Source organism: Ranitomeya variabilis, chromosome 2, assembly GCF_051348905.1.
Source record: "Ranitomeya variabilis isolate aRanVar5 chromosome 2, aRanVar5.hap1, whole genome shotgun sequence".
Lineage (NCBI taxonomy): Eukaryota > Metazoa > Chordata > Amphibia > Anura > Dendrobatidae > Ranitomeya > Ranitomeya variabilis.
In genome coordinates, this window is record NC_135233.1 from 1,035,455,154 (window position 1) to 1,035,468,506 (window position 13,353).

Below are 13,353 nucleotides of genomic sequence, written 5' to 3' on the forward strand. Positions count from 1 at the left end.
TACTTTTCCTCTAATTGTTCCACTCCTGTTTTTGGCTTACAAATACTGATGGAAAATCCTGACCAAATCCTGATGCAATCCTGAACGTGGACACATACCCTAACAGATGTAAATCATTCAGCTGCGGTGCTAAAAACTAAAACTCCGAGCACTAAAAAACACTCGGAGGACACCCGAGTGTGCTCGGGAAATCTCGAGTAACGAGTATATTTGTTCATCACTAATGATAAATGATGATGGTTATAGTAACAAAATAAAAAAAATAAATAAATAAAAATAATATGTTATACATGTAAAATACATAGATGATATAGGGAAACCAGCTTGATAAAAATGACAATTTAAAGGAAATTAGTGAAAACCACCCAAAAAAATAATTGAAGTTGCAGTCTATTCATTTTGCAGTAACAGGTGCATTAAAATTATTTCTTCACAATTTTCATATTATATTGCCCTGGGAGACCGTGCCTCACTTGGTGGAATGGCAGCGTTCCAGTAAGCCATTGGTGCATGCCAAGGTTCCCAGCTGTCCCTCCAAGTGAAATGGTCATGAATTCTGTTTCCCTTACAAATATTATGTTGTGTATGTTCGAAAGCTGAAGCAAATAGTTAACATAATTGTCAAACACTATTTTTCTTAGAATGTTTCCTATGATATAGACTGAATTTAATTCTAATAGAGGGACTAATAGAAGTTAAAATAGGGACAATGTACAATCTGGGTTATGGTGAAGTCTCAGGCATGAATATCAACTCAAAGAACACAGAGGCTATGGATAGATACTCTATATTTCTAGAAGATACCCCTTACATCAGTCTCAAAGGCAATCAAAGTCCAATAATACTATCTCAAACACACACAGTTGGCTTCTTTTACCGGTAGACTTGACATCTTGGCTTTGTTTTGGAGCGCTTGACCCAAATTGGAGTACACGAAGGAGAACATACACCAGTCATAGCATTAAAACTACTGCCAGATGAAGTAAATAATATTAATCATCTTGGCACTTGTGAAGAATTAGTACATTCTAGACTAGAAATCCATTCTAAAGTTGAAAAAAGTAGAAAAGGAGAGTGCCCTCCTTTTCTACTTTTTTCAATACGTTGTGGACTGTGAATCACTTGTGGAGCACCCCGTCCTCCAGCCCTGGCAACATAGACGTATAACACAGCATTGAAACCCAGTGTCTCTGATTTAACCAGCTGATAGTGCTGATTTTTTTCTTTTGTGTTCCATTCTAAAGTTGATGTGTTGCAAGCAGAAAAACTTTAACGAGCATGAGTATTATAGCAAATTAGACAAGGACTACATTTTAATGGCAGATCTTATGGCTTGTTCCCATAGTTAGTCCCTGCCAAAAGTAGTACAATGAAGATCAACCAGTAAATGAGTGTACAAAGTACATTGATGTGCATGGGGAACCAATCACCAGTTGTAGTAGGTCAGTGTTAGGGCCAGTGATTGGCCCCAGACTCACATGTCTGTGTTGAGGAGGATCGGGAAGCACAGAGACTGGTATATGCATTGGGATCTGAGGTGCAACTGATCTCAATGGATTCTGATCGCGTTATGACTGAGTATTAACATTCACATGGGGATGAACAAACCAAGGGAAATGTTAATCCTTCACTCTATGGGTTAATATACAGACTAGGTAAATCGCTAAACTGACCCTGATTTGTCTCTGCCTGACCGCAGAGGTTGGCACTCTAAAATAATACAATGGAGACCCTACTCAACGTCGGCAGACCCTGAGTGTCCTTAGCTGCACCCTAAACTATATGCAGAGTATAACCCACAGCAACAATGGCAGAATGTAGTTCACACAGATAGAGGTAGAAAAACAGGGCTAAAGACGTGTTCATACACAGTCATACATGAAAGACGGAAGAAAATGAAGGGAACTAAAGAAGACCTTCAATATACATAAAAACCCCAGACCATGCATGTAACAAAATGGGAAAAGTGCTGCGAAGGGGAACAAGCAAATGCCTTGTGGAACGTTCTTTCTGGAAAGTGTAATCTTTATATCAGGCAGTATTATCACTGTGATCTTATATGGGTACAATAAATTATTTTACGGCATTATAGAAGTTCGTTTAAGCTATTAGAAGTGTTTTTGTAAACATTCTTGTATTCCATAGCAGCCAGCAGAATTGTGAATGCAGCTCTGGACTATAAAACAGGACAGATCAACTGTTTTCCTAACACTCATAGAAGTGGGCAGCACGGTGCAGCGCTGGGATCCTGGGTTCAAATCCCACCAAGGAAAATGTCTGCAAGGACTGTGTATGTTATCTCCAAGTTTGTGTAGGTGATCTCTGCTTTCCTCCAATGATACAAAAACATACTGACGGGGAATGTAGATTTTGAGCCCCAATGGGGACAGTGATGATGATGTCTGTAAAGTGCTGTGAAAATGAATGGTGCTATATAACCAAGTAAAAATACGTGAATGGAGAGCGATGCCCTTTTTATTTACCATATACATCTAAAAGCTATCATTTCAGCTAAATAAAGAATTAAAAATACTAATTAGACATTAGATTTAATGCAAATCTACATATTAATGAATAAAAGGGTTTCCAGATATTCAATCATTGATTTTAATAGCAAGGAATTTCATTTTTCCATCGTACAGAGGCTTAAATATAGCAAAAAGATAGAATTTCTAAAATCCGACTATTTGACAGCAGTGACCTGTCCAATTTAATTCCAAGCATGTGTGCAGCTGTTATCCAGCCAGAAATTATATTGCGAGCAAGTGAGGTTTCAGAGAACTGGATGACCTTGCCACCAGTAAATCCATGTGGACAGGTTGGAAGAAAGCTTATGTCTGTAGGGCAGGACAGACAGATGACAGTTTTTCCCTGGGTAAGACAACTCGTTTGGTGGAGACAACAGACAATCTGGATGCTGCATCTGCAATCCAGATGGTCATTAGTTCTTTGAGAATGGTTTACTAATTTCAAACTCGTTCTAGTTCTTTTTTTTAATGTTGATGACCTTCTCTTCCTTAACTCCAAGCCAACCACTTAAAACAATGGTTGCAAAATTTAGTGCTTAATATTTAAGGAGTCACTTACTACTGTTTATTGCAAATCCATCCATAGTACAGCAGATAGACACTATGTCAAAAGGAAGATGATTAAAAAAAATCAGTACAATATTCAAACTATAGGGATAATTTGAAGTACCTGCCTGGACCCAAGTGAAAATTTGTGACAGTACCCTCACCTAGTATATGTAAGTTTATAACATTGCTATATAGAAGAGGGACTTCAACCTCTGGACCTAACATACCTAAGCACAGTATTTAAAGAGAACCTGCCAAGATAATTTTACCAGTGAAATGAATGGGATGATTGTATTTATAGCAGATTATAATGAGGGCATTGGGAAGCACAAGTCTCTGGGAAGGAAATGTTCCTAAAGCTTCACTGCGCAGCTCCAGGGGAGCTTCTGTCACTTTCTTTGTGACATGCCTCAGCATGACGTCATCAGCCAGCTGGGCGCAAGAAGAAGTGAGCCACTGGAGATCGTATTGAGTGTTAAGTATTAAAAACTTTTTTTTTCGAAAAATAAATGAAATGGTTTGAGAGAGAGGAAATTATAATGGACAGAGGGTGGGAAAGAGGAAATGATAGTAAATTGAGGGTGGTGGGCAAGAGTGAAGAAATTATAATAGATTGTGGGTGGGGTGGGAGAGAGAGGACATTAAATTAAAATAAATTGAGAGTGGGGGTGTGAGAGAAGAAATTTTAATGAATTGTGGATGGGTGGTATGAGAGAGAACCTTATAATACAATGCATTCAGGGTAGAGGGTAGGAGAGATGACAATATATTATAATGAAGTGAGGATGGGTTGGGGAGAAAAAAATATAATGAATTGAGGGTGGGGAGTGGGAGAGAAGAAGTAATGAATTGAGGGTGGGGAGGGGGAAAGAGTAAATTAGAATGAATTGAGGGTGAGAAATGAAATTATAATCAGTTGAGGGTCGGAGAGAAGAAATTATAATGACATTTGGGTGGAAGGTGGGAGAGAAGAAATTAATGAATAGAGGATGAAGGTGTGAGAAGGACATTATATGATAATGAATTGATGGTGTGGATGGGAGAGAATTACTTATAATAAATTGAAGATGGGATGTGAAAGAGGACATTATATTACATTATTATTGAATCGAGGGGTGTGTGAGAGGTCCTTATATTATAATATTGTAATGAATTAAAGGTGGGGGCTGGGAGAGAATACATTATATTATAATAAATTGAAGGTAGGGTTGGGAGTGAGAGCATGGAATAATGAGTTGGGAGGAGTAGTGCATGTAAGTATGATGAATTTAAGAGGCATGCAATTATTGTGAATTGGGGGAGCAGGAATCATGTGACTTGTCACGTGATACATCAAATGCTGGGGGCCCACTCCCTCTAAACTACTCTTAATCCACCCCTGACTACATAGGTCGTAGAACAACTTTAAACATTATACCTGTCTTTTAGTAATCTGAGTTTTCAAGCTTTGAAGCCACATGTAAATTATCATTAGCGCTGTATCGATACCGGCAAAATATCGGATCTCACCGATACCGATACCCGATACCAATGCAAGTCAATGGGACGAAAATATCGGAATTAAAATAAACCCTTTCTTTCCTTGTAGGTTCATTCTACATGAAGGAAAACAACTAAGAATAATGTAGGATGTATTGGGGGAGGTGGCGGAGACATTAAAGGCATAGAGGTTTAGCCCAATCAAATAGAATAGCAGGAATTTTTTTTTTTTTTTAAGATGTTTTGGAGTTACAAAGATATTGACTATGTTAAGATTTTTTTTATTTTGTCAGATATTGATGTGTCACTACTTCCAAGCCCTTCACCTTTTTTTTTACTTCTCCCACACTTTCTTCTTCATCATCATCAGCATCTTTGACATCAACTTCTTCTTCACCTTATTCATCTTCTTCTTCATCTTCTACCTATTATTTTTTTTTGTTACATTCTTCATATTCTTTTTATTCAACTATTATTTTTCTTCATATTCTACTTCTTCATCATATTCTTATTTGTGACAGGCATTCCTGTAGTTGTTATCTATAAAAGTTTGAAGATTACACCTTCCGTTCTGCCTGTCACAAAAGAGTTAATTTGTCCGCGTTCAGTATGGCCTGCAGCATCAGGCTTTATCCAGGGGAACCACGAGGAGGAACGGACTCACCCCCATACACTGCTTAGTCTTCTTCTGCTTATAATTTAGATAATATCTTTTGCTCTGATATTTAGTGTTATGCTTAATGTTCTTCTGCTCCTTGTTCTGCAGCCTCTTGTTCTTCTGCTTCTCGGTCTTCCATGTCGTCGTCTCCAGGGTCGTCGTCTCCAGGGTTGTCGTCATCTCAGTGGTTGTCGTCTCTGGTGTCGTCGTCGTCTTAGGGGTGGTCTTCCGGGTCGTCGTCTTTAGGGTCTTGAACTTGGAAATGTAGCAGAAGGTACAAGAAGGCTGAGAAAATGCCGAGAACCAGCTGATGGAACTGGAACTCGGATGGCTACCCGAAGGTCCAAGAGCCAATGGAACTACCGAGGACCAGCTAACGTTACTGGAACCCGGTAACTAAGCAGGAGGTACCCGTGCCAGAAAGCACTACCAAGGACCACCTGACGTTGGTGGAACTCGGATACCCAGAAGGAGGCACCTAAGCCAAAGGCTCTGCCCGGAACCAGCTGACGGTACTGGAACCAGGATGGGGAGCAGAAGGTACAAGAGCAAGAGACACTGCCGAGAACCAGCTGACGGTACTGGAACCCGGATGGGTAGCCGAAGGTCCAAGAGCCAATGGAACTACCGAGGACCAGCTGACGTTACTGGAACCCGGTTACTAAGCAAGAGGTACCCGTGCCTGAAAGCACTACCAAGGACCACCTGACGTTGGTGGAACTCGGATACCCAGAAGGAGGCACCTTAGCCAAAGGCTCTACCCGGAACCAGCTGATGGTACTGGAACCGGGATGGGGACCTATTCAAGATTGTCTTCCTAGAGCCCCAACTAGCGGTGTTGAAGCAAAGGGTCAGCAGGGGGAGCAGAGTGTAGGCCGAAGCCTGCACTGGAGGCATTTGGAGGTCTGTTGTGTCTGCGTGGCGTTTGCAGGACACGATGCCGGCTACACAGCAGGGGAACAGCAGGCGTTGCTGAACCCCACTGACACATTGGCGGCTGTATTGCTCTGTGCAGCCAGCCCTTCCGGGCACCAACTGGCGGTGTTAGAGCCCAGGGTCAGCAGGAGGAGCAGAGGGAGCAGAGTGTAGGCCGAAGCCTGCACTGGTGGCAGTTTTAGGTCAGTTGTGTCTGCGTGGCTTTTGCAGGACACGATGCCGGCTACACAGCAGGGGAACAGCTGGCGTTGCTGAACCCCACTGACACATTGGCGGGTGGTTTTCTCTGTGCAGCCAGCCCTTCTGGGCACCAAGTGGCGGTGTTAGAGCCCAGGGTCAGCAGGAGGAGCAGAGGAGCAGAGTGTAGGCCGAAGCTTGCACTGGCGGCAGCTTTGTGTCTGCGTGGCGTTTGCAGGACACGATGCCGGCTACACAGCAGGGGAACAGCTGGCGTTGCTGAACCCCACTGACACATTGGCGGGTGTTTTGCTCTGTGCAGCCAGCCCTTCCGGGCACCAACTGGCGGTGTTAGAGCCCAGGGTCTGCAGGAGGAGCAGAGTGTAGGCCGAAGCCTAATTGTACCAATTTTAAAGGTAGCCTTTAACCCCCCCCAGGTGTTACAAACTAGAAGAGCCACCTTGTGCAGCAGTAATGCTGCACAAGTCAAAGGTTGCTCTTTTAATTTTGTTCCTTGGACACGCTGAATGAAACACGTATAAAATTTAGCCCCTTATACAGTCAAAACTGTCTTGGAGGCGTGAGTTCCCTTCTTAATGAGACGCAGCACAGCTGTCAAAAATACCACCTTGGTGCTGGGCGCGGCCTCCTGAGCGTCGCATTTTGCTGTACAGGAGTCTGAACTGTTGTGTTATCCCTTGGCCGTGCACTGTTATCGCTGCCCGTCTTCTGACATCATTTCATGTCGGCCGGTGTGGTTCGCGATGCCCATGAATCCCAGCCCTGCAGTGTCTTTTCATTAATTCACACTGCGGGGCTGGGATTCATGGCCTTGCGCAGTAAATATGTTCGCCTCTCAATCATGTCCTTACACCTGCTTCAGACTGTGTGGCGTCAGCTGATCCCTTATCGCATGCCATGGCCATGAAGCCGCACAGTCTGAAGAAGGCGGAAGGAGATGAGTGACAGGCGAACATATGCACTGCTCATGCCCATCAATCACACCCTCGCAGTCAAAATAAATAAGACACATTGGCGGGTGTTTTTCTCTGTGCAGCCAGCCTTTACGGGCACCAACTGGCGGTGTTAGAGCCCAGGGTCAGCAGGAGGAGCAGAGGAGCAGAGTGTAGGCCGAAGCCTGCACTGGGGGCAGCTTTGTGTCTGCGTGGCGTTTGCAGGACACGATGCCGGCTACACAGCAGGGGAACAGCTGGCGTTGCTGAACCCCACTGACACATTGGCGGGTGTTTTGCTCTGTGCAGCCAGCCCTTCCGGGCACCAACTGGCGGTGTTAGAGCCCAGGGTCTGCAGGAGGAGCAGAGTGTAGGCTGAAGCCTGCACTGGAGCAAGTTGAAAGGGAACCTTTAACCCCCCCCAGGCATTTGTTGCTGAAAGAGCCATCTTGTACAGCACTAATGCTGCAAAAGGAAAAGCTGGCTCTTTTAATTATGCTCCTTGCAAACGCTGAACTAGACACTTATGAAATGTGTCCCCTCACACCGTAAAAACGGCCCAGAGGTGGGACTTTCCTTTGTAATGTGACGCAGAACAGCCGTCATTCCTACCCCCTTGGCGTCGTGCGCCGCCTCCTCAGCGTTGTTTGATTCTGTCCCAGAGCCTGCGCTGTTATGTTATCCCTTGGCCAGGCGCACTTAGCGCTGCCTGTCTTCTGACATCATTTGGTGTCAGGCTGGCTGTGCCTGTGCGCCGCGCTGCCCGAGATCCCGCCTCGCAGTGTCGTCTAATGTAATCCCACTGCGGGCCTGGGATCCATGGGCATGTGCAGTGCATATCCTCGCCTCTCACTCCCCTCCCTCCGGCTTCTTCAGACTGTGCGGCGTCACGGCCGTGGCATGCCATTAGGGATCAGCTGACGGCACACAGTCTGAAGAAGGCGGAGGGAGATGAGTGAGAGGCGGAGGTGAAGATATGCACTGCGCATGCCCATGGATCCCAGGCCCGCAGTGTGATTAAATCAGAAGACACTGCGAGGCGGGATCTCGGGCAGCGCATCCGCACAGGCGCAGCCAGCCTGACACCAAATGATGTCAGAAGACGGGCAGCGCTAAGTGCGCCTGGCCAAGGGATAACATAACAGCGCAGGCTCAGAGACAGAATCAAACAACGCTGAGGAGGCGGCGCACAGCGCCAAGGGGTGAGTAATGATGGCTGTGCTGCTTCACATTACAAAGGAAAGTCCCACCTCCGGGACGGTTTAACGGTGTGAGGAGACACATTTCACAAGTGTTAGGTTCAGCGTGTACAAGGAACACAAGGAAAATAGGCACCTTTTCCTTGGGCAGCATTACTGCTGCACAAGGTGGCTCTTTCAGTAACAAATGCCTGGGGGGAGGCAGGTTCCCTTAAATTTTAGTTGTGCCAGCGTGGCGGTCACATGACACATTGCCGGATACACAGCAGGGGAGAAGCTGGCATTGCTGAACCCCACTAACACATTTGCGAGTTGTTTGGCTCTGTGCAAACAGCACTTCTGGGCAGCAACCAGCAGTGTTGGAGCCTAGGGACAGCAGGAGGAGCAGAGTGTAGGCCGAAGCCTGCACTGGAGGCATGTAAATGTCTCTTAGTGTGCCAGCGTGGCGGTCGCATGACACGTTGCCGGATACACAGCAGGGGAGCAGCTGACGTTACTGAACCCCAATAACACGGCAGCAAGTGTTAACTGTGCAGACAGCACTTCCGGACAGCAACTAGCGGTGTTGAAGCCCAGGGACAGCAGGAGGAGCAGATTGGAGGTATTGCCGCACACACAGCAGGGGAACAGCTGACGTTACTGAACCCCAATAACAGAGGAGCATCTGTTGACTGTGCGGACAGCACTTCCAGGCACCAACTGGCAGCCTTAGAGCCCAGGGACAGCAGGAGGAGCAGATTGGAGGTATTGCCGCACACACAGCAGGGGAGCAGCTGACATTACTGAACCCCAATAACATGGCAGCAATTGTTAACTGTGCAGACAGCACTTCCGGACAGCAACTAGCGGTGTTGAAGCCCAGGGACAGCAGGATGAGCAGATTGGAGATATTGCCACACACACAGCAGGGGAACAGCTGACGTTACTGAACCCCAATAACAGAGGAGCGACTGTTGACTGTGCGGACAGCACTTCCAGGCACCAACTGGCGGTGTTAGAGCCCAGGGACAACAGGAGGAGCAGATTGGAGGTATTGATGCACACACAGCAGGGGAGCAGCTGCCGTTACTGAACCCCAATAACACGGCAGCAAGTGTTAACTGTGCAGACAGCACTTCCGGACAGCAACTAGCGGTGTTGAAGCCCAGGGACAGCAGGAGGAGCAGATTGGAGGTATTGCCGCACACACAGCAGGGGAACAGCTGACGTTACTGAACCCCAATAACAGAGGAGCAACTGTTGACTGTGCGGACAGCACTTCCAGGCACCAACTGGTGGTGTTAGAGCCCAGGGACAGCAGGAGGAGCAGATTGGAGGTATTGCCGCACACACAGCAGGAGAGCAGCTGACGTTACTGAACCCCAATAACAGAGGAGCGACTGTTGACTGTGCGGACAGCACTTCCAGGCACCAACTGGTGGTGTTAGAGCCCAGGGACAACAGGAGGAGCAGATTAGAGGTATTGCCGCACACACAGCAGGGGAGCAGCTGCCGTTACTGAACCCCAATAACACGGCAGCAAGTGTTAACTGTGCAGACAGCACTTCCGGACAGCAACTAGCGGTGTTGAAGCCCAGGGACAGCAGGAGGAGCAGATTGGAGGTATTGCCGCACACACAGCAGGGGAACAGCTGACGTTGCTGAACCCCAATAACAGAGGAGCAACTGTTGACTGTGCGGACAGCACTTCCAGGCACCAACTGGCGGTGTTAGAGCTCAGGGACAGCAGGAGGAGCAGATTGGAGGTATTGCCGCCCACACAGCAGGGGAGCAGCTGACCTTACTGAACCCCAATAACACGGCAGCAAGTATTAACTGTGCAGGCAGCACTTCTGGACAGCAACTAGCGGTGTTGAAGCCCAGGGACAGCAGGAGGAGCAGATTGGAGGTATTGCTGCACACACAGCAGGGGAACAGCTGACGCTACTGAACCCCAATAACAGAGGAGCAACTGTTGACTGAGCGGACAGCACTTCCAGGCACCAACTGGCGGTGTTAGAGCCCAGGGACAGCAGGAGGAGCAGATAAGAGGTATTGCCACACACACAGCAGGGGAGCAGCTGACGTTACTGAACCCCAATAACACGGCAGCAAGTATTAACTGTGCAGACAGCACTTCTAGACAGCAACTAGCGGTGTTGAAGCCCAGGGACAGCAGGAGGAGCAGATTGGAGGTATTGCCGCACATACAGCAGGGGAACAGCTGACGTTACTGAACCCCAATAACAGAGGAGCGACTGTTGACTGTGCATACAGCACTTCAAGGCAACAACTAGCAGTGTTGAAGCCCAGGGACAGCAGGAGGAGCAGATTGGAGGTATTGCCACACACACAGCAGGGGAACAGCTGACGTTACTGAACCGCAATAACAGAGGAGCGACTGTTGACTGTGCGGATAGCATTTCCAGGCACCAACTGGCGGTGTAAGAGCCCAGGCACAGCAGGAGGAGCAGATTGGAGGCATTGCTGCACACACAGCAGGGGAGCAGCTGACGTTACTGAACCCCAATAACACGGCAGCAAGTGTTAACTGTGCAGACAGCACTTCCGGACAGCAAATAGCGTTGTTGAAGCCCGGGGACAGCAGGAGGAGCAGATTGGAGGTATTGCTGCACACACAGCAGGGGAACAGCTGACGTTACTGAACCCCAATAACAGAGGAGCGACTGTTGACTGTGCGGACAGCACTTCCAGGCACCAACTGGTGGTGTTAGAGCCCAGGGACAGCAGGAGGAGTAGATTGGAGGTATTGCCGCACACACAGCAGGGGAGCAGCTGACGTTACTGAACCCCAATAACAGAGGAGCGACTGTTGACTGTGCAGACAGCACTTCCAGGCACCAACTGGCGGTGTTAGAGCCCAGGGACAACAGGAGGAGCAGATTGGAGGTATTGCCGCACACACAGCAGGGGAGCAGCTGACGTTACTGAACCCCAGTAACACGGCAGCAAGTGTTAACTGTGCAGACAGCACTTCCGGACAGCAACTAGCGGTGTTGAAGCCCAGGGACTGCAGGAGGAGCAGATTGGAGGTATTGCCACACACACAGCAGGGGAACAGTTGACGTTACTGAACCTCAATAACAGAGAAGCGACTGTTGACTGTGCGGACAGCACTTCCAGGCACCAACTTAGCGGTGTTGAAGCCCAGGGACAGCAGGAGGAGCAGATTGGAGGTATTGCCGCACACACAGCAGGGGAACAGCTGACGTTACTGAACCCCAATAACAGAGGAGCGACTGTTGACTGTGCAGACAGCACTTCCAGGCACCAACTGGCGGTGTAAGAGCCCAGGCCCAGCAGGAGGAGCAGATTGGAGGCATTGCTGCACACACAGCAGGGGAGCAGCTGACGTTACTGAACTCCAATAACACGGCAGCAAGTGTTAACTGTGCAGACAGCACTTCCGGACAGCAACTAGCGGTGTTGAAGCCCGGGGACAGCAGGAGGAGCAGATTGGAGGTATTGCCGCACACACAGCAGGGGAACAGCTGACGTTACTGAACCCCAATAACAGAGGAGCGACTGTTGACTGTGCGGACAGCACTTCCAGGCACCAACTGGTGGTGTTAGAGCCCAGGGACAGCAGGAGGAGCAGATTGGAGGTATTGCCGCACACACAGCAGGGGAGCAGCTGACGTTACTGAACCCCAATAACAGAGGAGCGACTGTTGACTGTGCGGACAGCACTTCCAGGCACCAACTGGCGTTGTTAGAGCCCAGGGACAACAGGAGGAGCAGATTGGAGGTATTGCCGCACACACAGCAGGGGAGCAGCTAACGTTACTGAACCCCAATAACACGGCAGCAATTGTTAACTGTGCAGACAGCACTTCCGGACAGCAACTAGCAGGGTTGAAGCCCAGGGACAGCAGGAGGAGCAGATTGGAGGTATTGCCACACACACAGCAGGGGAACAGCTGACGTTACTGAACCCCAATAACAGAGAAGCGACTGTTGACTGTGCGGACAGCACTTCCAGGCACCAACTGGCGGTGAAAGAGCCCAGGGACAGCAGGAGGAGCAGATTGGAGGAATTGCCGCACACACAGCAGGGGAGCAGCTGACGTTACTGAACCCCAATAACATGGCAGCAAGTGTTAACTGTGCAGACAGCACTTCCAGACAGCAACTAGCGGTGTTGAAGCCCAGGGACAGCAGGAGGAGCAGATTGGAGGTATTGCCGCACACACAGCAGGGGAACAGCTGACATTACTGAACCCCAATAACAGAGGAGCGACTGTTGACTGTGCGGACAGCACTTCCAGGCACCAACTGGCGGTGAAAGAGCCCAGGGACAGCAGGAGGAGCAGATTGGAGGAATTGCCACACACACAGCAGGGGAGCAGCTGACGTTACTGAACCCCAATAACATGGCAGCAAGTTTTAACTGTGCAGACACAACTTCCGGACAGCAACTAGCGGTGTTGAAGCCCGGGGACGGCAGGAGGAGCAGATTGGAGGTATTGCCGCACACACAGCAGGGGAACAGCTGACGTTACTGAACCCCAATAACAGAGAAGCGACTGTTGACTGTGGGGACAGCTATTGTTGAGCGACTTTCATTTTTTTAAGATCGAGTCGGGATTTGCGAAACCCGACTTTGTCCAAAGTCGAGTTGAGTGAAGTCGGACGATTATCGCGAAAAGTCGGGGATCGACCGAAACATGAAACCCAATGCAAGTCAATGTGGAAGCATAGTCGGCAGTGAGTGGAGGCCAAGAAAACACCTACAGTGCCCATTTTAATGCCAAAAACATCCATTCTTGTTTCTGAAGCTTGTCAATCTTAATTAACTTTATAATAATAGTTGGGCATTGGAAATTGGGGGTCATTTGGCAAAAGTTGTGGGGAGTAGGGCTGGTTCAAGGTTT